Source organism: Equus przewalskii, chromosome 1, assembly GCF_037783145.1.
Source record: "Equus przewalskii isolate Varuska chromosome 1, EquPr2, whole genome shotgun sequence".
Taxonomy (NCBI): domain Eukaryota; kingdom Metazoa; phylum Chordata; class Mammalia; order Perissodactyla; family Equidae; genus Equus; species Equus przewalskii.
In genome coordinates this window covers 168,912,622-168,936,783 of record NC_091831.1, presented here as the reverse complement: position 1 = coordinate 168,936,783, position 24,162 = coordinate 168,912,622, and the positions used below count along the sequence as shown (strand labels likewise).

The window sequence follows — 24,162 nt, the reverse complement described above, 5'->3', positions numbered from 1 at the left end:
TCAGAAAGCACACAAAAGGAAAAATAGGACCAATAAATTAGCTCTGAACAAGCACAAACATCAACCAAACTTCAGGTCATTCCTTTCAACTTCTAATCGAGGATTAATAAGCTCCCCCCTACAGTATCCTAAGTCTTATGTCCCTCCACCCCATTTAACTGCAGACAGAAACCATCTTGTGACAGTCTAGTGAAAATTCAGATGTGTACAAGTAAATTATTAATGATTAATAGAGTTAAAGAAACAAAATAAAAGGGGCAAATGAGCTGGAGATGCAGAAAACAAGAGTAACAAAAGACTACAAGACAGATTTATAAGGATAAGACAACTTCTATTGTTTTTCTATGCTTTAGACCTTATCCGCTTCGAGAAAAAAGGAGAGACTGAAGGTGGCTTACAAAAAGTAAACTAAACCATTAAAGTTAAAAAAAAAAAAAAGGCAAGGAGAAAGATGAACAAGACAATTAAAATGAGATAGTTGCTGCATTCGAGCACTCAGTTTAGCTCTATGGAAGGAGGAGAAAATGTGTGGCCAGAAGTCAAAGGCTGAAGAAAAAGAGCTGGTAGGGGAAATAAGAGACAGAAAGGAATGATCAATAGTTAATCCAAGAGGGTAGCAGTAGATGATTTCTGTGAGCAGAGTGAACTAAAGACCTGAAACACCCAAACAGGGAAGATCTTGCTTCTTTAGAATGGCATGACATCTTTGTGACAATAATTGAGACTTTGAGTGGAAGGTAGAAGCAAGGTTCAAATGAGAGAGCCAAGTGCAAAAAGGCCTAGCCTGGATAGGGCTGAATTCAAATCAGAAAGAGAACCCGACAACAAGGAAATTCCCAAAGAAAATTTCTCCCTGGAACTAGTGAAAAGTGGCCGCTGTAATTAAACTTTGTCCATGTTGCTTGTCCACTTACACTTATATGGAGGAGTTGTGTTCCAGGATTGCTGTCACAAATGTTGAGAAGGTTCTCACGCTCCAAGCAGAGGGTAGAAGGTATATGTAGGATGACAGTCCGAAGGACCTCTTTTCCTCCTTTCTCCCTCAGGTTGGTGCAAAGGTCAAGATCATCTGTGACCCCCGAGGAGCTCTCTATATCAAAATGTCCCTGGGGTTTCAGCACAGATCAACAAAGAGTGAGGATTTGATTGGCCAGCTTGACTCCAGTGATTTTGCTCGGCTGGAGCTGACGTGAAAAACCAAACGGATACTTCCTTGAAATGGAGAGACAATCTGTCATTATATGCTCAGGGCCAAGAGGCCACGTTGATGTTGGAAAAAGCAGCTAAGCACCTAATTATAACAGCATTCCTTCACTCTAGAAAGAATAGGCACATCTTAGGTGGAAAATATTGGTACAGACACAGCTTAATATCTATAAATAGGCTATAGAAGTTGTAGAACAAGGGGAAAACGACTATGTGAGTAGAAAGTGAAATAAGTGCACAAAATACACTAAACATCTCTGGGGAAGAGCATTGTAGGTAATTTTTTCTCCATATATGTATCTGTATGTTGATTTACATATTACAACTTACTATAAGGAACATGAAATACTTGTTCAAAATATAATAATTTGGTGGTTTTTTGCTTGCTTGTTTGTTCTTCAGCATATACACAAAACTCCTGCCTTTCAAAAATAGATGATGAGTGTGCTCTAGCAGAAAGACATGGTTAGCAGGAGTCATGGGAGGAGAGCTGGGCAGAGCGAGGGAAACTCACACAAAGCTTTTGTGTAAGGGCCCTGGAACGCAGGTGAGAGCCAGGGCCAGATCCCGCTGGAGGTGCTGTGCCCACAAAGACCTTACAGCCAAGTCCTCACCCATGGCTCACCCCAAAACTTCCTTGAAATGTAGCCAGAATACACTTTGTTTTTCAAGCTGTGGGAGGTCAGCTGCACTGAGGGACATTCGCCAGGGTTTATGGAATGACAGAGATTTCCGGGAGAGGCAACATCAACGGGAATAAAGAAGCACGGAGTAACATACAGCAAATGTAAATCGACACCAAAGGCTGGAATGGACACCAGCCCTCAGAAGGACTATAAAAAGCCAGCGGAGTTGCAATCTCATCTGCAAGACTCTATTTGCCTTGGAGCCAGACTGAGTCTGGGAGTTCTGACCACCCCGTCTGCCAAAGAGCAGGCAGTGTCCTGATCCACCCCAAGCAGGAGGCGGGTGTCCCGGAACCACCTCCCCTCTTGTGTAAGCACCGGGACGAGACACAGGCCAGGCCAGTGTCATTTATAAGAGCGCATCCTCCACTTCACTTGTTCAGCCACGGAGGAGTCATAAAACACACTTAGGCACGACACAAACAACCAGTGGAAGGATTTTTAGAAACTTTAAAAGAAAACTGTTCTTCAGCAGAAGTAATATGAGTTCACTACAAAAATGTTAGAAAAAGTAAGACAAAAATTAATCGAAAAGCACATCTGTCTTATTTCCCACTTATCCTTAGAGCCCAAAACAATGCCTGGCACATAGTAGGCACTCAATAAATAATTGCTGAATGAAGCGTACTTAAATAAATCACCAATAATCCTCTTTTTCATACAAAGTACATAACTTTCTATTTTGTGTTCTACATTTGTGCTGTTTTTCACTTAATGGTGTATCATGAATATTCTTTCATGTCAATCAACATGTTTCATAATTCTTTATGGCTGCATAGTATTCCATTTTACAAAAATACAGTGTTTTCCTAACCAGTCTTTTGCAGCTGGATGTCTGGGCTTGGGGTGTCATTCTCTTAAAGGTACAAATACCCTATTGGTCAATCACCAAATTCTGCTGATTTTTCCTTTCGTTAGAATGTTAAGTTCCATGAGAATAGAGACATTTTCTCTCTTACCACTGGATCCCCAGAGCCTAGTACAGTTTCTTATGATCAATAAAGAATGCATAAACAATGGCTCTTGTCTGTCCCCTTCTTTTGATTCCTATTTCAACTGCCTTGCTCCTGCTGAACTAGTGGCATAGCCTCTGAGCTGGTTTCCTTCCTCCAGTATGGCTAACCACCTTTCCCCAGGCAATCGTCCTTTACTGAATCGAATACCAATAAATGCCCCTTTAATTATGTGATGAATTTGCCCTTTTGTTGTGTGATTCCCTTGCGCAGAACAACCTTAAAGTCTCCACAATATTAGGATAAATTCAAAAGTCTATTCTAGTTTACTAAGGACCACCATATAAGCGTCATAGCATACTCTAACACAGGAAGCTACCTTAGAGATTTCCAGTCTGAAACCATCATTTCACATCCGAGGTAACTGAAGCTGAGAAGGTTCAATGACTTCCAAGGACCCATGGCTAGCTAGTGACAGAAGCCTGATTTCTGAGCTACAGGCCATGGCTTGTTCCTTCAGGCCACACCGGCTGCCTCCCAGCCTACCTTGCCAGCTTCATCTCCTACCCAGATTCAGAGGAGACAGTTTGAGACTAGCCCTGAAATAAGCCTGACTTATTCTGGCTCTTGCTTTCTGTTCTCAGCGTTACTGTTGCCTGAACCGTCTTTCTCTCTCGCCTCTGTACCTGATTAAGTCTTTTCAAGGCCCAGTTCAAGCCCTGCCTCCTCTACAATGCCTTTCCCAGGCCAAATCGAATTCTTCGTCCTCTAATCTCCAACAGTATTCGCCTGCCCCACTCATTCCAGCACTGAATTACACATTGCCTTGCAATGGTAAATATTTCACAGCTGAGTGAAGAAGCTCGCTGCATGTGTAAGAAGGAAAAAGAAGGGTGGAAATAGAAAAAACCCACTACAATGTGCTGAGCCAGCCAAAAACATTCTGATGCTGGCACATCACTTAACAAGCACAGCCACCCAGGCGCTGCATCTTGATGTCTCCTTTTACTCTTTCTTATTTTAAAGGTAGAACTTAATTTGAGGCCAGTGTTTCTGGTTGCTAATAGTAAAGACTTCCAGCTTAAAAGCAAGACTATTTTTTCACATGTTGAGGCACTGGATGGTGAGGCCTTTGAAGAGAAGGACTGTGCCTTATTTTAGTACTCATAAGACTACAAATTTTGGACCAAGTCTGATTACTTTTCTATAAGTAATTCTACAAGTGCCCAAATTGAGGTTTGCTATGCTATGATCCCCTAACTGACTGATAACTGACAAATGACAAGCAATTTCTGGATGGAAAGATACAACACTAACCAAGCTGGAAAGAAGATGGCCTGAATTTTACTTAATGACTTTGCCGAAAAAAAACAAAAATCCTCTAATATATTGAATTTACCTTACGCTGGTCACCAGCGTCTCTTCCTATTCTATAACTGAGGGAAGTACTGGGTTTTAGGCATGTACCTAGACAGTTTTTTATTTTTCAAGGTCCTCCTAAGAAGTGTGCATGTCTAAGGGGGGTGTATAATCATATATGCACACAGAAAAAGAGATGGGGAATTTCTTTAAGGTAAAAGAATTAAAATGAGATAAACATAGGAAAGACAGTTACGAATGCCATAAAACTGATAATTTTTATTGCTATATTGACACACAGGTTTGGGTTTGAAAGTCTCTTTATGTATTTCTGAATCAGGGGCTGAGTAACTGATATAGTCACAGATTTACTGATGTGTGAATGGATCATCTCCACCTATTGGCCAACAAGTCTACATGTGTCTAAATCCTTAAACATGCACACAAAATCACACCAAATCAAATCAAAATTTGCTTTGGCCAATGAAATGTGAGACAAAATGAAGTAGCTGGAATTTTAAGAGCCAAGGAGTGGCTCTGTCATCACTCTGTCCTTCTTGATTTCTGGACACAAGCATATCCCAGAGGAAGCCTCTCCTTCAGCCTGGCCCCTGATGACAAAGACATGGAGCAGAGCTCAGGCCCAGCCTATGACAGTCATGTAATGTGAGCAACAAACACACCTCGTTGTTGTGGGCCATGAAGATCTAGGAGTTGTTTGTTGCCACAAAATAACTGGGTGAAAGCCAACTGAACAAGAAGAGTGATAGCAGGAAGGAGAAGGGAAGCCTACCACCAAGCAAGATGATATGACTGTGCTTGGGGATCTCCAACCAATGAGAATGTTCAATCAGATAGCGGAGTAAAAAATTCTTACCTAGAAATCGATAGCTATCACATGTACAAATACTAAGCTCTTGGGAGCTATGATTGAGGATGTCATTAAGAATAGAGCAACAGCAAAGGTAAAGTACCTTGGAATAAACTTAAGAGAAATGTGGAAGACCTAAATGGAGAAAACTTTAAAACATTACTGAAGAATTTTTTTTAAATGAACAAATGGGATAACAAAACATGTTCTTGGATAGGAAGGCTCCATGTCATTAAAATAGCAGCTTTCCCTAAGTCATTTTATAAACGTTATGCAATTCCTACTACAAATAACAACAGGTTTTTACTGGGGGGAGAGGCTGAAGGATGGAGATGGGAAATAGTCTGATACTAACATATAAATGGACAAACAAGGATAACCAGAGAACCACCCCCCCACAAAAGAGCAATAAGGGCAGACTAGTCTAGCAAATATTTAAAAATATTATAAAGTTTCAGGACTTAAAACTGTGTAATACTGGCACATATAGGTACACAGACAACTGGAAAGAATAAGTCCAGAAGTAGACTCAAATACACATGAATATTTGAGCATGTGATAAAGGAGGCATCTCAAATCAGTGAGGGGAAAAAAGTAATAGCTAGATACATATCCGGAAAAAAATTAACTTGAATCCACTGTGTACCTGGATAAATCCCCAATGGATCAAAGATTTAAATGAAAAAATTAAAATGTAAAAATTAATAAGAAAAATAGGTAAATTATTTACAATCTTGGAGTGAGGAAAGCCTTCTGGATTCAAAATCCAGAGCCATTAAAAGAAAGATAAACTTGACTACAATGGAAAAAGAAAAGAAAACTTCTGCATAGTGATGGAAAAACATACACTAGGCAAAGTCAAAAGACAAATGACAAATCAGAAAAAAATTTATTGCAGCTCATATCCCAGGGCTTATCCCGCTAATCAACACAGAGTTCCTATGAATCAATAAAGAAAAGACCAACAACACAACCAAAAACCAGGCAAAGGAAATGAACACAGTTCATAGAAAAAGTAATAAACTTATGAAAAGCTGCTCAACCTTTCTAAAGGTAAGAGAAACATCAATTTAAACTATACCAAAGTGTCATTTTTCAGCTACAAGGAAAAAATTCAAAAATTTGATAACACAAACTATTGGAAAAGCTGTAGGAAATAGGCATTCTTATGTGTGCCTGGTTGGAGGGTAAATTGGTACAACCACTGGGGAAGCAATTTGGTCATTTCTATCATATTCTAAATGCATATAAACATTGACTTGCCATCCTAATTCTGAGAATTTATGTCTTAAGTATATTTACACTTTTTGTGAAATGACTTATGTTCAAGTCTATTTATTGTAATATAATTCATAATATCCAAAGATTGGAAACAGACCAAACATGCATGAATAGGGGACTAGTTAAGTAAATTATGGTACGCTCATTCACCAGAATATTACACAGCTAAGAAAAGGATGATGCTAACAAGAAGGCTCTCTATATTCTGACATAGAAAGATCCCCATTAAGTGTAAAAAGAAAGGTATGGAACAGTGTCTATAGAATAACATGGGGGGGAAATAAGAACACATATTGCTATTTGCTTACTCTGGAAAAATCTTCAAGAAACAAATAAGAATGAGTACCTACCTTGTTGGGGTAGGGAAGGAAGAAACTGGGCAGAAGGGCCAACCCTCTGCATTGGAGGATATAAGGGGGACTCCACACTGTATGTCTTTTAATATTTTTAAGTTTTTGGAACTTGGGAATGTATTTCATATTCAAAAATCTAAAACAACAACAAAACCCTAAACCAGTTTGCTGTGGATAATTTAAAGCTAAAGGGCAGTGGTCTAATTATGTTGTCTTCAATAAAACCTGCACTTGAAGGACACATGTTATAATCAGTAGTTCATGGAGAGCCATCACTCTTTATCACTAGTCTGCTTTAAGGAATATTATCTTATTTCTCCATCTAAAACATACCCTTCCGTCTAAGAAATAAAGCAGCTTATCCAAGCACTTCAATTCAATAATTTTGCCATTAAGAGCACTTCTGCTACTATTCTTCTAAGCACTTTTAAAAAGCTGAAAACTTCAATTGAACAGACTGCTCATTATAACAGAAAATGCAATTTATACATTGATTGAAACGTCTTGATGAGGACCTTAATAATCCTTTGCTTTGAACGAAGAACTTCAGTATGCGGAAGGAAAAGTCCCACTTGAAATGATAATGTAGTGCTCAGAATAGTACTATTAGTTGAACCATTTGGTAATAAGGCATATTTGCTTCATTATACTGGGCTGCCTGTCATTTTCCAAAACAGCAGTAATAGAATACTGTCATTAAGTCACAGAGCAGCCCAACAGAGCTGGTGAGATAGAATATTGAAGACATCAGGTTTTCTGCAAGAACTGCATCTGTATCAACAGAATTAAAGGAAAGACCGAGGGACAAATAGAAGGGAAAAGGCAAGGCAGTCTGATGGAAGAAACAAACTCTAGAGAGTGAAGACCTGCTTTCTACTTACATTTTCTCATTAATTAGCCCATCATTTAGTCTGCCTGGGCCTCAGTTTCCTGATTTGTAAAATGTGGATAATGGAAACTTTTCTTTCATGGTAGAGACTCTGCCATGGACTCACCAAATCCATTTCCTTTTCCTCCTGGGCACAGGGCTTAACTGCATTTCCCAGGTGTCCCGGCTAGGTGGGGTTGTATAACCAAGTACCGACCAATGTAATGTTGGTAGAAGTGATATACTTTGTTGCCGGGCCTAATCCCTAAAGCCTACTTTGGAATCCTCTATACACTCTCTCTTCCTCGTCTGCTGGCTGAATTCAAAAGATCCTGTGGAAGAATCTGAGGTCCTAGAAAAACAGCAGCACCTCTAGATCGATGCTGTCCAATATGGTAGCACTTGAAATGTGGCTAGTCCATACTGAGCTGTATTATAAGTGTAAACTAGACAATGGATTTCAAAGACTTAGTCTGAAAAAAAGAATTTAAAATAGCTTATTAGGGCCTGGCCCTATGGCTGAGTGGTTAGGTTCGTATGCTCCACTTTGGCAGCCCAGGGTTGTGCTGCTTCGGATCATGGGCGTGGACATGGCACTGCTCATCAGGCCATGCTGAGGCGGCATCCCACATGCCACAACCAGAGGCACTCACAGCTAGAATATACATCTAGGTACTGGGGAGCTGTGGGGAGAAGAAAACAAATAGACTATTAATAATTTTTATATTAGTTGCATGTTATGGAGAAATTGGGTTAAAGAAAATATTAAAATTCCTTTTACCTGATTTTTACTTCTCTAATGTGGCTATAAGAACATTTAAAATCACATATGTGATTCACATTCATGGCTCCTATTAGCTTGTTCTTGGACAGCACTGCCTGAAAGGACCTTGATCCCTGAACGGCTGCACAGGGCAGATCTGCCCCACTACAGTGCTGTGCCGCCACCAATCCAGAACGCACCCGCAAGGGGAAACTGCGGGGCTTGACCCTTGCTCCTTCAGAAGTCCATTCTAAGGTCCCCTGTATGTCTACCTGCCCCAGCTGGCGTGGAAGAAAAGGGCATTTGTTCACACCAAGGGTAAAGGAGATGAGGGAAGAGTATATTATGACACAATGGTAACTATAACCGTCATATCTTTAGACTCCAGAAACATTTGGCAAAACTGGCAAAGAAAAGGATAAAAGTTGGGGACATAGAGACTTCTCCCCAAAGATGGTGATTAGCACTAAAGCATAGAATTGCCCAGTTCTCTTTGCCCATCCAAATCTTCACCATTCTCACTAGTACTGGCACCCACACTGACAACACCATACCAATCTTGGGTAGGTACGCTGCATTGTGTGATTCTAACCACTGGCACCTGTGCATCCTGGATGGCGAGAGTGCTGTCCTTCCAAGCAGCGACTTGGGAGAAGTATGTTCAGTGTCACACAGTGCAGGAAACGGCAGCTGGTGGAGTATTATATTTTCCCTCTTTCTTTGTAATAAGAATCCTTCAGACACATTGCAATATTCATTCTCATATAATATCAATAAATAATTTCATCAAGTAAATACTTTGTAGCAATCTGCCACATGATCTGGTCACAGGATGTACGTGGGTGCCTACTTCTCCACAAAGCTCATTCAAGTCTTTTCTAAGCAAGATCATGCTAAGAATAATCTGTTTCTATTTCCTGTTGATAATTCCATGGATCAAGCTTATAATGCATGTTAGTGAGTTTTCCCTCCCACGCCTTCTCATCTTTTTTCTTGGAAGTAAAGATTGTGTCTAAGTGGCTCAAGTAAAAAAGTACTAAAGAAAAGAAGCAAAATCTGAGTCTCAGGTACTTCTTGGACATATCAATTACAGTTAAACTTTTATAGATAATAGCTGAATATAAATATATTGTTTCAGTTAATACAAATACAAATTCTTACCAGAAAGCTTTAATTTTTTATCAGGTACATATATACTTATTCAAGAAGTTCTACTTTTATTAATAGATATTTGTATGAATGAGGACTGATTTCAATTGCAAATGCTATTCCAAGCATCAATATTAATGCTTTGTATTATCTACCACATTTATCTTCTGAACAGATCAAATTACGATACACAAAGACCTGTGTAAGACCAAAATCAAGCATCATCTAAAATCTGAAACAAGGAGTAGCTTGCCTAATTGTATAAAGACAGCCCTAAACAACTGAATGAGAATGAAAATTCCCTCTCTCGCTCACTCTCTCTTTTTTGTTTTGTCATACTAATTTTATTTTTCCCATGTGTTTTAAACTTTTGTCTTGTGAAATATGGCTTGCATAGATAAGAGTTTATAATTCATAAATTTACATCTTAAATAATCGTGAAGTGAACACATGTGTAACCACCGTGCTGAAGAAATTGAACACTGCCGACAGCCAAGATACTCCCCATGTGCCCTTTTGCCTGGAGGTGATCAAGCCTATTACTTTACGGAAATCACTTCTTGTTCCTTTTCTTATCATTTTACTTTCTGAGCATGCACACCTAAATAAAACAGTTTAGTTTTCTCTGTTTCTGATCTTTATATAAATGGAATCACACAGTATGACTTTTTTGTCTTGCTTCTTTAACATTGTGTCTGAAAGATTCGTTCATATCCTGTGCATTCTCTATCATAAGAAATGTTCTAATAGACAAAAGAATATATAATTTATATGTAAATTATAAAGAATAACAATAAAATGCACACTTACATACCCATCACCTGGCTCTAGAAATTTCCCTCATTTCTAAACTGGGTTAACCTAACAGTTTCCAAACTACTTCAACAAGAAACAAAAAAAGGAGGAAGATGTGTAGGACTATTTAACTACCAACTATTATTGACCTGAAAATTCAGATCTTCTAAACATCTTTGCCAATAGCACAACCAAAGCCTGACCTCCTGACCCCAGCCCCTTGGAGCTGCTCTGGCCTAGATGGTCACTGAAGCTAATTTATTCCCATGGCCAAGCTGCTGAGGCTATACTGTACAGAAAGGAATGGAAGATGCATAAATCCCACCTGGGTCTGAGGTGCTATGAGCTGCTTTTCTCTGAACTCTGCTCTTAGTACACTGAAGGCTCTACACACAAAATTATTTTGTTCTCTGATTTCAGTTCTCTAGGTATATCATGATGGCTGACTCCTGATCCCTGAAGATGCCTTCCCTGAGTTCTGCCATGGAGTGTCTTCTGGCAACAGTCACTTCCTTTGGATAATATCCAGTTCATGACAGGGCTGAACCACATCTCCAATTTCTGGTGACCAGAGGCAAATATTCATTCATTCAACAAATATTTATTGAACTCCAAGAGTGTGTAAGGTACTCCACTAGGTAATATATGCCACATGGAGCATGATAAGCAGAGTGAGAGCTCTAGTAAAACCCCAGACATGGACAAAAAATTAATCATTGAAGACACACTGATTACAAGGTAAAGGGTAAATATCTCTGGAAGGATAAAACAGGATATATATTATAAAACAGTTGCTACCTTTTTAGAAATAAGTGAATTAATTAAGTTATTTGGGGCGCTTACATCCTGAGAGATCCTGTGAGGCCAGAGGTTCCCCTCTCACGCTCCACCACACACACGGCTGCACCACACCCCAGGCCTCTCTCCTGGACTACAGTAGCTCCTTAAGCGCAGGGACTACATAGTGTTGTTCATCTTCAGATTCCCAATGGCTGCCATATGCAAGGGCCTCAACGAACAACTGGTAAATTAATGAACAAATATTTACTACCTGAAATTTCAGCCAAAATCCAAAATAAAACTTTAAAAATGTGTCCTTATTGTATTTTCCCCTAATATAAAGAAGTCATGCCTTAAGATGTTGATATACATGTTAACTTGATTATTAAATAGCTCCAGGGATTCTAAACAGATTAAAAAAAAAAGTACAGAAGGTAGAGTATTAGGTATGGCTGGAAAAATGACTCCTGCACCTAATTCAGGAGTCTTCAGCTGTCACATATTCAGGACTGATATTCAGCCAGCACGCAGCAGTGAGGCCACACCTATTGTTTACAGCTGGCATCCATTCTGACTGGCCAGCGCTCATTTCATGCTCCATATTAAATATATGAATATCACTCATTAGATAGAAAGAAAGCTACTTACTGTGTAAGTAGGGTAAAATGACAATCACTTAACAATGGAGGAAAGGTGCCTGTAGAAATGCTGACACTGTGAAAATGGAATTATAGAAGGGCATCTGAAAACTATCAGTGAATTCTACTTACACCTTAATTAATAAAATATGTTAATAAATAACATAGTTATACAGCTTATTTTTATATAAATACCTTAGATAGAAACTCCCTAAAACAGAAAAGCCTTTAAAAGGAAGGTGGAGTGGTTATATTAATATCAAAAAAAATAAATTTCAGAGCAAAGAATATTACCAGGGATAAAGAGAGTTATTTCATAATGAGAAAAGGATAGGTTCATCAAGGGGACATAACGATCCTAAATGTCAGTGCATCGAATGAGAGAGCCTCAAGACACACAAAGCAAAAACTGACAGAACTGCAAGGAGAAAAAGACAAGCTCACAATTATAACTGGATATTTCAATACCCTCTCTCAATAACTGACAGAACAGATAGACGTAAAACTGGTAAGGATACACATAGAGAGAAGATTTGAGCGACACTAGCAACCAACTTGACCTCACTGACATTTTGGAACCCTCTCTCAAACAGGAGCAACATACACATTCTGTTCAAGTGCCCAAGGAACGTTTACCAAGATCAATCATGATCATAAAACAAGTCTCAATAAATTTTAAAAGATTCAAGTCATAAAAAGTATGCTCATTGGCTACAGTGAAACTAAATCAGAATAATAAAAACGTAACAAAAAGGCCTCTGGAAAATACCCGAATATTTGGAAAATAAACAATACACTTCTAAATCATCTATGCATCAAAGGAGAAATCAAAAGGCAAACTAGAAAGCATTTTTAAATGAATAAAATAAATATACAACATATAAAAATTCTTTTGCTGCTGCTAAAGTAGTACTTGGGAGAAAATTTATAGTACTGAACACCTATAAAAAAATGAAGAAGAGTCTCAAATCAATGACCTTAGATTCCACTGTAGGAAATTAGAAAAAGAAGAGCACTGAGATAAGATACACAGAGAAACCCTAAAACTGCAACACACATTTGGTCATTGACAAGCTATCCAGAGGATGAACCTTCTCAAAGATATCTTAAACCCTGCTAAAAATCAACTCTCAGCCATTGAGGACGTAGGCCCATAGTCACCGGATCTGATAAACACCGCAGGCAGCACTTGGCAGAAACAGTAAGTTCTTTTTGAAAGACCAAAGAAGTTACGAATTGAAAGACGGACATAACACATACATACTGGATTTATTCACAGGAGGTAACCTTTGACCATCATGTTTTCAATGAGACATCTCTCATACTTTATGAAAGTATTTGACTCTTGCTACTATTGTTGAGGGTTTAAGGCTAAACTTTCAATAAAATAAGTTAATGCTCATTAAACAGTTAGGATGAGCAGCACAAAATTGGCATTTTTACAGGTGCAACATTCTAATATTGGCAATTTCATATTGTTCAAGCTAATAATTCCTGACATTGCAATAGGTATAAACGTCAGAAGAGCAATTATTGCAGCTTTTCAAGTTTATTAAAATGTCGTAATGTGCAAGGGAAGGATAATATCCTTTTCAATTTTTATTTTTTAATTTCTTAAGTCTCAGACCATGAGCCTTGTCTCCAGAAAAATCTTTCCCCAACAAAGGCAAAATTTAATACCCAATATATCCAACAGGCCACCCCCAAATCCCACCACATAGACATCCTTCTAGGGACACTCAAAAGGCTTCAGGTGATCTTATACATATACACATATGTCCCCTGATAATGAAAAGGCAGTTTTAGCTCCTGAGAAGTTTCTCCAAGGTTATGCAACATCAGTATAACTTAGTTTAAGACACTGATGTGTGAGGAAGAACCATGGAAGCATAGTCTGTGACTTCCTATTCATTTTACACACAGATTCCTTAAAGGTGATCAGCTTTTGAAGTGTGTGTTAAGTCACGAAACGCTGTTTGCACATATGTTCCACAAATACGTCTGTCACAGGAGATGAGGTAAATGTATAAACTTGAATAAACGCTGGATTAAATAACCCACTCAGGCTGAAGTTTCAAAGCATCATTTACAGCATTTATATACTTATACTTATTCTCTGTGCCAGATACTTGGAAGACAAAGCTAAAAATGATACTTTATAATGTAGGTCAACACTGGAGTTAATAGGAGCAAGGATACCTCAGCATTTTACATTAATTACACTGATAAGGGGCATAAACAGAAGGCTAGGTGAGGTTATTTTAAAAAGAATAGTGTTGATTTTCATCTTAGTCTAAAGATAAAACCCAAACCCTATTAAGTGGTTTTAAAATATATGAAAACTACATTAAGAGGCTTAACATTCTCTCTCATTGTTTTCCATAAACATAAATGCCTGCCTTTTGGAGCTAGAATAAGGGAAATACAGAAAAGAGGAAGGTAAATTTTAAAGAGGCATTTTACCACACGCAAGATGAATCATACTTTGTGTGAACTCCATCGGTCTCCCTCACACCCTAGAATTTTCGTGCACTTGAGGAGGAACATAACGACTTTCGTTTGGCGTGCTGTCGAGGCAGGGAGTGAAACAGTGCCCACCAGTGCAGGCTGTGTGCTGGAAGACCCTTGAGACCTCATGCCCAACCCTGGAGAGGAACAGTTTTGTGACCTGTCTGTCTCACAAAGAATTCCACGTAAGCGACAGCCTACCTGAACTGTGAGGCAAGAAGAGGTCCCAAGTACCAGGGGTCCTACACAGGCTGCCGAAATCTCACGTCCCTCAGCCAAGCCATCCGCTTCTGTCAGACACTTCACCACCAACCGACAGATTGAAAGCACGGCCCAGATAGCCCAGATCTTGTAACTCAAGTAGATTTGGTTTTTAACCAGCTGTCACCGGTTAACCAGCTTTACAGACAGAGAATATAAAACATAACGTACAACTTTCTTTCCGTACCTGAACTCTAACAGGCTTTGGGCCTAACTGCCTAGAGGCTTGTTATGAACTGTAAGCTTTCAAATCCTCAGGCCTGCAGCTCCCAGACTGCTAACTGGAATTTCGGTCCACATGTGCCCTCACAATTAGCAGGGTTATTTTAGGCACTGACCTCAGTTCTCAGAGAATGTAAGCTGATGGCAAAGGGATATCTAATGTGTCAGTTGCTTGGTTACAATAGAAAGCTCATTTGAGAAGCTTACAATCCGTGTGCAGTGCTTCCTTGACACCCTGCTACAGGAGATTTACCTTAGCTGGGGAGAAACACTGAAATTATACACCTATCTTTTAACACTCACAGAGAGCTTGAAGTATCATGAATAATAATAATTCAGCAGAAGCGTGCAAGTGACTTGGACAGCTGTTTTATAAAACAATTTCAAGTTCTGACTGGCAGTATCCAATCACCGAATGTATCGCTTCGCAAGAAGTCCCAGTAAAAGCGAACTAACTGCCCAGAGTCTTGTCAAGATCATTCGTTCCCTTCCAGGCTCTCCCAGAGAAAGCTAGAAATACAAAAATACTAGACACATTTTTCATAGTTACCAAAATTAGTTCCCCTCTACAAACGGATACATTCTTTAAGGCCTGTTATTTCTAAGAAAGTACTCCACCTACTGGCTAAACAGACAGTTTTGTAGACACGTATCTCATGGGAGAAATAACCAAAAAAGAAACCGAAGAAGGGAATGCATTGTGCCTCCTTACCAGTGAGTTCCTCCACGCAGCACGGAGCCCTCTGACTCCCAGAGGCAACATGGGATAAATTCACCAGCTTTCAGCTTCCTCATCCACACCCTTCTCATGGTTTCCACAAAAGTCAGAACTCAAGGAGAGAGCTTGGATTCCCAGGACAGGGTGGATATAAATTACATATAAGAAAGAATTTCCCTGGTTGAAGATTTGCTGAGAACTACTTATAGATAGAATTAGTCAAACCTCATTCTGAGAGAAATTTAAATAACAGAATTGATCAATCTGGCAGGAATGGTTAGCCATGGCCTCCCCAAAGAGAGATCACCAAAATGGATCAAATCTGAAAACCTCTTCTCTTTTGTTGGTTACTGCTCCCTCAAACTTCTTGACAGTCAGCTCAGGGGTCACCTCCTCTGGAAGCTTGAGCTTGACTCCGTTGGTTGGCTTAATGCCCCCTCCTCAGTGCTCCCGGGCTCTGCTACTGCCTGATATCTTCATGGTCTGTTACCTCCTTCCTCACTCCCCACACAGTGAGCTCCAGTTGCTCTGTCAGGTTCATCTTTGCAGAGCTGGCTTAAAACAGCACTGGGCCCTCAGCAGACGTCAATGAACGTTTGCTGAATGAATGAATTCTGGGATGCTACAGCATCACTGGGGTAAACATGGCCTGGTTCTGGGCTCGACAGCTACCCCCACTCTCCTGAGATATCGTTAGTTCAGGGTGACCAGCAGCTCTGAGGTGGCACAATGGATGTCATCTAGACTTCATTATAAAGCTCAATGAATATCTGATGAAGGCGTTAACAAATGAATAACCATATATCAAAACTTCAGTAAGAGGGTCCTCAGACCCCTTTCCCAGGCCTAGTCTTCAGCCGGGCCTGCTCTAGTCTGTCAGTCCCAATGATAAACAAGAACCCACCTCCCCAAAGCCAAAAGGTTTTCACACGGTTCCCTCCCTGACATGCAATTGCCCTTTTTCTCTAATACTCCAGCTCCCACTCCCACAACCTGAGGTCCTTCCATGTGAGATGGTAACACAGAAAAGGAAGACACACCAAGCAGCTAAAGCCAACTCACAATGTGGATGAATTGCAGACTATAATGGCTACAAAGGTAGCACTTTAACTTTCAAATTCTTTAAATGTCTTTCAAGAATAAGAAAAAAAGCAGATTTTCTATCAGGAGTGATGAAAGTGTTTGGACCACTGAAATATCTCTTAGGAGATATTTTTTTTCATCACTGGTTTTTATCTAGAATTTGATAGCCTAGGCTGTGGCAATTTTTCTTTTAAGAGAGAGGATATAACCCCAGTTCTGTGGTCAGTTATATCCTGGCAGGAAAAAAAGGAACATGTCCTTCACAGGGTCCTATTTTTAATTCTCATTTAAATAGCTGTCAGCTCTTGCCAGCACAAAAGAAGAAAGATGACAAAATCAAGACAAGATTTTCTGAACAGAACCAAGTATTAACATCGGTCTGAAAAGCCATGCTTATGTGAGAATTTATATATTCCTCAGGGAATTTAAGAAGCAACAAAATGTAATTTTCCATAAGTCTGCCACACAGCAAAAGTCCATGTACATATTATGCACACACAATCCAAATAGAGGCATTTGAAAAGTTAGCTGCAAGAGGGATTCTTCTAAGAGTCCTGTAAGGCAAATGCATTTCTTTAATGGCTCTCATTGTGAGATATATTTATTCACTTAAATATAAATTGTTTGTTCAATATCCACTATATACAATGTTCTGTGCTCAGCTCTCAGAATTTTACAAATGAAAAGAACACGGCTCCTGTCCTCAAGGAATTTAGAATCTGGAGACACAGATAGACAAGTAGATGATTACAGTGTAGTTTGAAGAGCGCATCGATGGTATCTGCATAGTGTGTCAGAGAACAGGAAGGAAAGGAGGGCACCAAACTCAGAATAAGACAGAGAAGCTCATTAGAGGAGGTGAGACACAGTCAGTTTCTAAAGGACAAGTACAAGAGCCAGACATGGGTTTTGAGGGAAAACATTCAAGGAAGAAGCAGCATCCTGTGATATGTTAATTAACTCAATGGGGGAAATCCTTTCACGATGCGTATGTACATCAAATCATCACATTGAACACTTTAAATATCTTACAGTTTTGTCAACTGTATGTCAATAAAGCTGGGGGGAGAAAAAGAAAGCACCCCGTGAGAGGACCTGAAAGCAGGAGAGTGTGAGGCACTTTTCTTGAGGGAGCTGAAACACGTCATTATGAGAAGAGCCCTGCACGCACAGTGGGAGTGAATAGGGAGGCAAGCGATGAACCAGGGAATAAAATAACGGCATACCTCCGGCCAGCCCAGAGAAAGGGATGTCTGGGAACACGGCTTGCATTCCCCCTTAATCCTGAGGGGCTTCTGCTGGCTTTTAGTGGTGGAGAACTTCAACTAAAACAATTCAATTGAGTCATGATTTAGTTTCCCATTTGAATTATGAATAAGTGCAGATGAAATCAATTGTTGTTACATAAAAATTACATAATTGATGTTTGATATTACTCTCTATAAAGTATTTACAGCCTACTATAAACATAAGCTTCATTTTTAAAGGCACACATAATCCATCTAAAGGCGATGATTCAGAATCATGAGGTGGTCAGTATTGGAAATCTTCAGGCTCAATTTCCTCTTATTGTAGAGGAGGAAATCAAGGTCCAGAGAGGTTGTCATTTGCTCCAGTCATATGCTAAAAGGGGCAGCCCCTGGACAAGGACAGAGGTCTCTGAGTATCCTACAGCACTTGCCTTCAGTATTTGCTGCAGGGGGGATATGTATAATTTATAAAATTTTATCCCATGGTTTACAGAGAGCCATTGTTAGATTTTAAGCACAGTAGTGAAAGCTTGGGTGAGATTTGTATTTTAGAAGGATCATTCCTTGTGTTTACAGGGGAATGAGGATAGGGGCCCTTTCAATAACTCAGACAAAGGATGATGATATTTGGACCTAAGTAAAGGCAGTGGGGATGGGAAAGAGTAAACAAATTTTAGAAACAATAGGGAGATATGATAGACATGATTTGGTAACCAGTTGGACATGGTGGGTGAAGAAGCAGAAATGTCGGGCATGGGTAACTCCTCATTTCCTGGCATGGGTAACCCTGGAGGAAGTATCTGGTGGGATGCACATGAAGCATTTAGGGAGAAAGGAGATGCCACCTGGCCTTGAGACGAGCAGAATTAATCTGAGATCAGTAGAGTGACTGATGTCACAGCCAGATAACCTTCACATCCCTGGAGATACTAAATGGCATTCTTGGTATTTGAGGTAGATTGTTGCTCCCAGAGGTGCGGACATAAATTATAATCACTATCCCCTGATAATACTACTGTACTTTAACAGTATTTTCAACTGCCATTTGATACCATTTCTTGATTTTCACTTCTAGTTATGGCAGACGAGTGTATGCAGACCAACCGTCTCACTGAGAACAAGTAGGCTGAACAAGAGAGAATCCGTTTGAAGGCATCAGAGAATTATCAGTGCAGAAGGGATTTGAGAGCCTAAGATCCCACAGAGAATGGAAATTCAGAGAGAAGAGATATTTGGCACTGTTTTGCCCCTCAAGTCCTTGGCAGGTTTGTAAGCAGAGCTAAGTGATTGAAAAGCTGAGCTGAATTTCTAGCAGTCTTCAGTGCTGGGGAGTGGGGGGCAAAAATTGGAGCTCAGAACCCACGAAGGAGGAGGAGCCCTGGTAAAACCCAGGTTTTCAAGGAGACCCTCTAACGGACCACTCCAGAGGAGTATGTGAAACCAGAAATAAACCAGTCCTCACAAAACGAAACCAGTGATACATAAAAAAGGATACTAGATCATGACCAAGCTGGAGTCATTCCAGGAAAGAGATGCTGATTTAATGTTTGAAAAAGAAATTTTTAAATATCATATGATGATCTCAATACATTCAGAAAAAAAGCATTTGCTGAAAAGGCAACATTCATGGATAAACCTCATAGACATATTTTGAGCAAAGGAAGTTAGATACAAAAGAATATATCTAGCATGATTTTATTTATTTTAACCTCGAAAGCAGGCAAAACTAAACTATGTTATTTAGAGATGGTTACATGGGCAGTAAAACTATAAGGCAACAAAATGACTATCATAAAGTCAGAATGTTTACTACATCTGAAGGGACGAAGAAGCTGTGATCAGAGAGGAGTATGCGGGATGTTTCCATGTTCCTGGCAAAATTCTGTTTTTGTTTTTTAATCTAGATAGTTGTGAGCCAGATGTTTGCTTTAAATTTCTTGTTTAAAAACATATAAACACATATATAACAATTTAAAAACAAGGAAAAGGAAATATATACTAATAGGAATGTAGGAAGACTTGAACAGATAAAGAAACATACTACGTTCTTGGATAAGAACACTCCAGATTATGAAGATGTCATTTCTTCCTAAATTCATCTCTAAATATAGCATAATCCTAATAAAAAAACCCACAGAATTTTGTTTGGTACAAGATAAGGTGATAATAAAATTTAAGTGGAAAAGCAAACTAGAAAGGCAGGAAAATGTTGAAAATATTATTATTTTCAAAATTTTTCTTTTGGATGAGGGTAGAAACAAGGCCAATCAGATAGCTATTGAAAACTGTGATAAAACTATAATACATAAAGCACTGAGGCACTCATATATGAATACATAGATAAACGGAATAGAATATAAAGCTAGAAACAGAAATGTGATGAAGATGGCATCAGTGGGGAAAAGATGATGTATTCAATAAATGATATTGGGACACTAAGGTAATCTTTGATCTTTGGTTAAAAAAATACTTAGATGCCTATGTTTTTAAAATGTACATCAGGATAAATTCTCAAAGAATAAAGATTTAAAATGTAAAACATCAAAACTGAAAAGTATTGGAGGAAAATACACGGGAAAAATATTTACAACCTCAAAGTGAGGAAGACTTACGTATGACACAAAACCTATAAGAGAAAAAATTGATAAGCTCCACTACAAAAGAAAGTTCTCCTTCTATCTGAGAAATAAAACACCAAAAACAAACTTAAAAGATAAATGACAAACCAAGGAGGAATTTTCAAATATTCACGTTATTTCCTATAAACCAACAAGTAAAAGAACAACAACCCAACAAAGGACAGAGAAAATATATTAGTATAAAGATTATACAAAAGGGAATACAACTGCCTTTTAAACATATAAAAAGATATTCAACTTCACTCATAATAAGAGAATTGAAAAATAAAACTACATTGAAATGCCATTTTCACCTATCAGATTAGCAACATCAAAAAACTGGTGAGTATGTGTTGAAAGAGGCATCTTCATATCTTGCTGGTGAGAATGTAAATTAGTATAAGATTATGGAAAACAATTTGGCAATATCAATCAAAATACCAATATAAATTACACCTCCTCTTATCAGCAAATTGTAATTCTAGAGATTTTTTTTCTACAGATATACTCACAAAATAAAAGATGACATTACAAAGTTATTCTTTGCGGTACTGGAAGTAACATAAATGTTCTTTAATCGAGGACTGGTTAAATAGTGTTTATATATAGTGGGAAACGAATCCATTGTTAAAAAGAATAAGACAGCTTTTAATATTCTGATTTGCAATGTTCTCCAAGATATATCATTAGATGGAAAAAGACCTGCAATACGTATATGTAAAAGATGCAACATTTGCATGAAAAAGAAAAATGAATAATTCATTCATCCATAAATACTTTTGAACATATTTTCTGTGCCAAGAACTTTTCTAGGCCCTTAGAATACAGCAGAGAACAAAAGAGAAAAAGATAGACAGTAAGTAAATAAAATACAGTGTACGTCAGATAGCAGTAAGAAAGGGAAGTAAGGGAAAAGAAAAACAGAATAAGGGGAATAGAGAGTACTGGGGTGGAAGTGGTGATGTTGCTTTATACAGAGTGGAAAGGAAAGAATCTCTGATAAAGTGATATTTGAATAGAGACCCCAAGGAAACGAGGGTTGAGACAGGAGCGTATCTGGGGGCAGTGCATCCCAGGACGTCAGAAGAGCGAGTGCAAAGCTCAGGAGTAGGGGTGTGCTTAGGGTACCTAGGGAACAAGCGAAGTAGTACTGAACAAAGAGCAGGGTGTAGGAGACGCAGCCAGAAAGGGTGGCAGTGAGGAAGGAGGGACATAGAGGAAGCGTAAGGACTTCAGGCTCTTATTCTGAGACGGGAGATCACTGGAGGATGTTGCAAGTTGGTTTCCTGGGAAGCAGACTCTAAAATAAAGATTCGTACGCAAGAAGTTTATCAGGGAGTGCCCTTGAGATGCAACTCCTGAGACAGGGAAAAGAAGTAAGTGGGGTTGTAGAAAGATGGGGTGTACCACAGTCTCAATGAATGCATCAGTCCAGCCCACAAGGAATCTGAAATGGAGAATGCTCTTCAAACTGTCTCATTTGGAATGACAGGGCCAGGCCGTTATAGCCCGACAACAACAAGTTCTTTAATATGGTGTGAAAAGTGAGATTGCGGTGACTACACCAGAGGGCAGTAGAAGAGGACCTGGAAACAGCAAGTGGAGACAATTCTTTGAGGATTACTACTCTAAGGGGAGCAAAGAAATGGGGCGGTATCTGTAAGGGACTGTCCAAGTAAAGGAAGCTCTTCATCTTTCAGGCTCGGATATGTTACAGCTTGTTTGTACTGAAGGGAACTATGCAGCTTGTACTTGTTCTGGAAGGATATATATGAAATTGACAGCAGTGATTACCCCTAGAGAGAGGAACCGTGAGGCAGGAGAATAAGGATAGGAAATTCAGTATTTACCACCATTTTGTATCCTACCTGCATTATCTAATCACAAACCAATCGATAAATAAAATTAAACAGATAAAGTAGATCTTTACATATTGACACAAAAAGAGATCCTAAATACTATACAAAGTAAGAGAGCTGGTTACATAATAGTAACCAATATGTTTTTAAAACTATATAAATATGAATATAAATATGGACTAAAAGTCTAGAAGAGTATATACCAAGTTGTGAACCAGGGGTATCTCTACAGAATAGGAAAGGAGGATTCTCACTTAGTACTTGTTTCATTTTTTTACATCAATCTTGTGTATCAGAAAAAATGTATATATCTCATATTTTAAAAGTATCTTTACCATATGTTAATCTGTAAATATGAATTAATTCACTGGGTGTTGAGGCAACCAGGAAACCAACTAGGCACTTTTGTGGGCCACTAGGATCTGCAGGTGACAGCAGGTGGGGGTTGAGAACAAGGAGGAACAAAGAATCAGACCTGGGCTGATTGAGTCAAATGTACTGAACTCTGGTTCCTGAGATATGTCTTGTATCACTTTATATAACAAACTTTGCCTACTACAGTGACACCTAAATTCAAACAAATGATAAATGAAAATAGATTTTTAAAAAACCTTTGGGCTCCACACTGGTTTATACTAACTCACAAACCCATTTCTTCCTTCCTTCAGAAAAGCTATGTGAGTCACTTTACACAAATATCCACAACTCATGGAAAGAAATTCAACATCAGAAAACATGACTGATTATGAATGGGCACACAGACTATAAATAGGGTACATACGTTTAAGAAGAAAACCTTTTGGATTCTGCATATTGTAATATTGTTTCAGTCATAAGACTTCAGGGCTTAACACAGACCTTTCACTAAGGCAAGAGCCCACATGGAAGAATTTACTATCCAGGTCATTTGTGAATTTTTTCCTCTTCAAAGATGACCCCAACATTCGCTTACTTGGAGCTATGATTTTCACCCTACTGTGAAGAATAGTTCAACTGCTTCTTTGTTCTAAATATCTGACAGAGTAGCCAATTTTTCTCTCTCAACCAAGCACCTGCCTATCATTTCTTTGAATTGAAAAATACACATTTAGACAGAATGTGCTCCCCAAAGGAAGACTATTAAGAGACACAAACCCCAACTCCAAGGTCCAATTCTCTTATATTTGCAGAAATATTGTTTTTTCCTCTCACAGCTCAAGGAAGCCTGTAAATCTCAAATTAACCCCAAAAGGCCGAAACCATCACAGTACCAGCATAAGGGAGGTAAAGAATTCTACAAATCTCTTAATAATTAGCCAACTAGAGATTGCCTGAGCACAAGAATTGTGAGAAAGTATAAATATATAGCCCCATCTATATGATATAGAAAAATGTTCAAGATATAATAAGTTAAAGAAACAATGTATAAAATTGTGATGGAGTCTGAGTCCAATTTTTTTGTACACGTAAATAAAAACTAGAAAAATGAAATACATCAAAAATGGTAACAGTGAGTATCTCTAGTGGGCCAAGATGATTTTAATTTTCCCCTCATTTTGAGAAGAACGTGTATTATTCAGATAATCAGTGGGAAATAATAGAAGTAATTTTTAAAAGCAATTGTATGCAATGCTAAAAATTGATCAAAGTGAGAAGTGGGTGTTCACTTGATATAAGCCACATGTTTCTAAGTCTAAACCCGATGGAATTCTTTCTCAGAAAACATTCTTCTCATGTCCCTGGGGGTCTTTAACACGTCAAATTCACAGGGAAATAGGAGTGGGCAGCTCCATCCTCTTCTCTCCTCCCAATATATTTTCCTCAGTGCCCTCTGACTTGAGACTAGCTCCCTCCTCATGGATATTAACTTTATTCTGAGCCAAAGAGGACAGCAGAGTAGAAATGAGGATTCTCACAGTGAATAGTGAATCCCATTACACCACGGAGCCTTGTTTGTGCATC

At 38.8% G+C, this 24,162-nt stretch overlaps 1 protein-coding gene and 1 long non-coding RNA gene across 22 annotated transcripts in view; one reads left to right on the top strand and one right to left on the bottom strand.

Moving 5' to 3' along the window:
• AKAP6 (A-kinase anchoring protein 6) overlaps positions 1-24,162 on the bottom strand; it is a 503,988-nt gene that overhangs the window by 292,641 nt on the left and 187,185 nt on the right. For 2 of the 21 annotated variants that reach the window (XM_070587834.1, XM_070587859.1), the window contains exon 1: positions 14,412-14,785. The exons of 15 other annotated variants lie outside the window; for them this stretch is intronic. The gene's annotated coding sequence lies outside the window, so the exon portion shown is untranslated. Of the gene's footprint in view, positions 1-914; positions 1,068-14,411; positions 14,795-24,162 lie in introns of those variants that run through there. 4 more of the 21 variants (XM_070587867.1, XM_070587842.1, XM_070587878.1 and 1 more) reach the window with 4 other exon arrangements.
• LOC139078031 (uncharacterized) lies at positions 17,224-23,702 on the top strand. Its single transcript, XR_011530730.1, has 3 exons — positions 17,224-17,352; positions 18,820-19,009; positions 23,415-23,702. It is a non-coding gene; the product is annotated as an uncharacterized lncRNA (long non-coding RNA).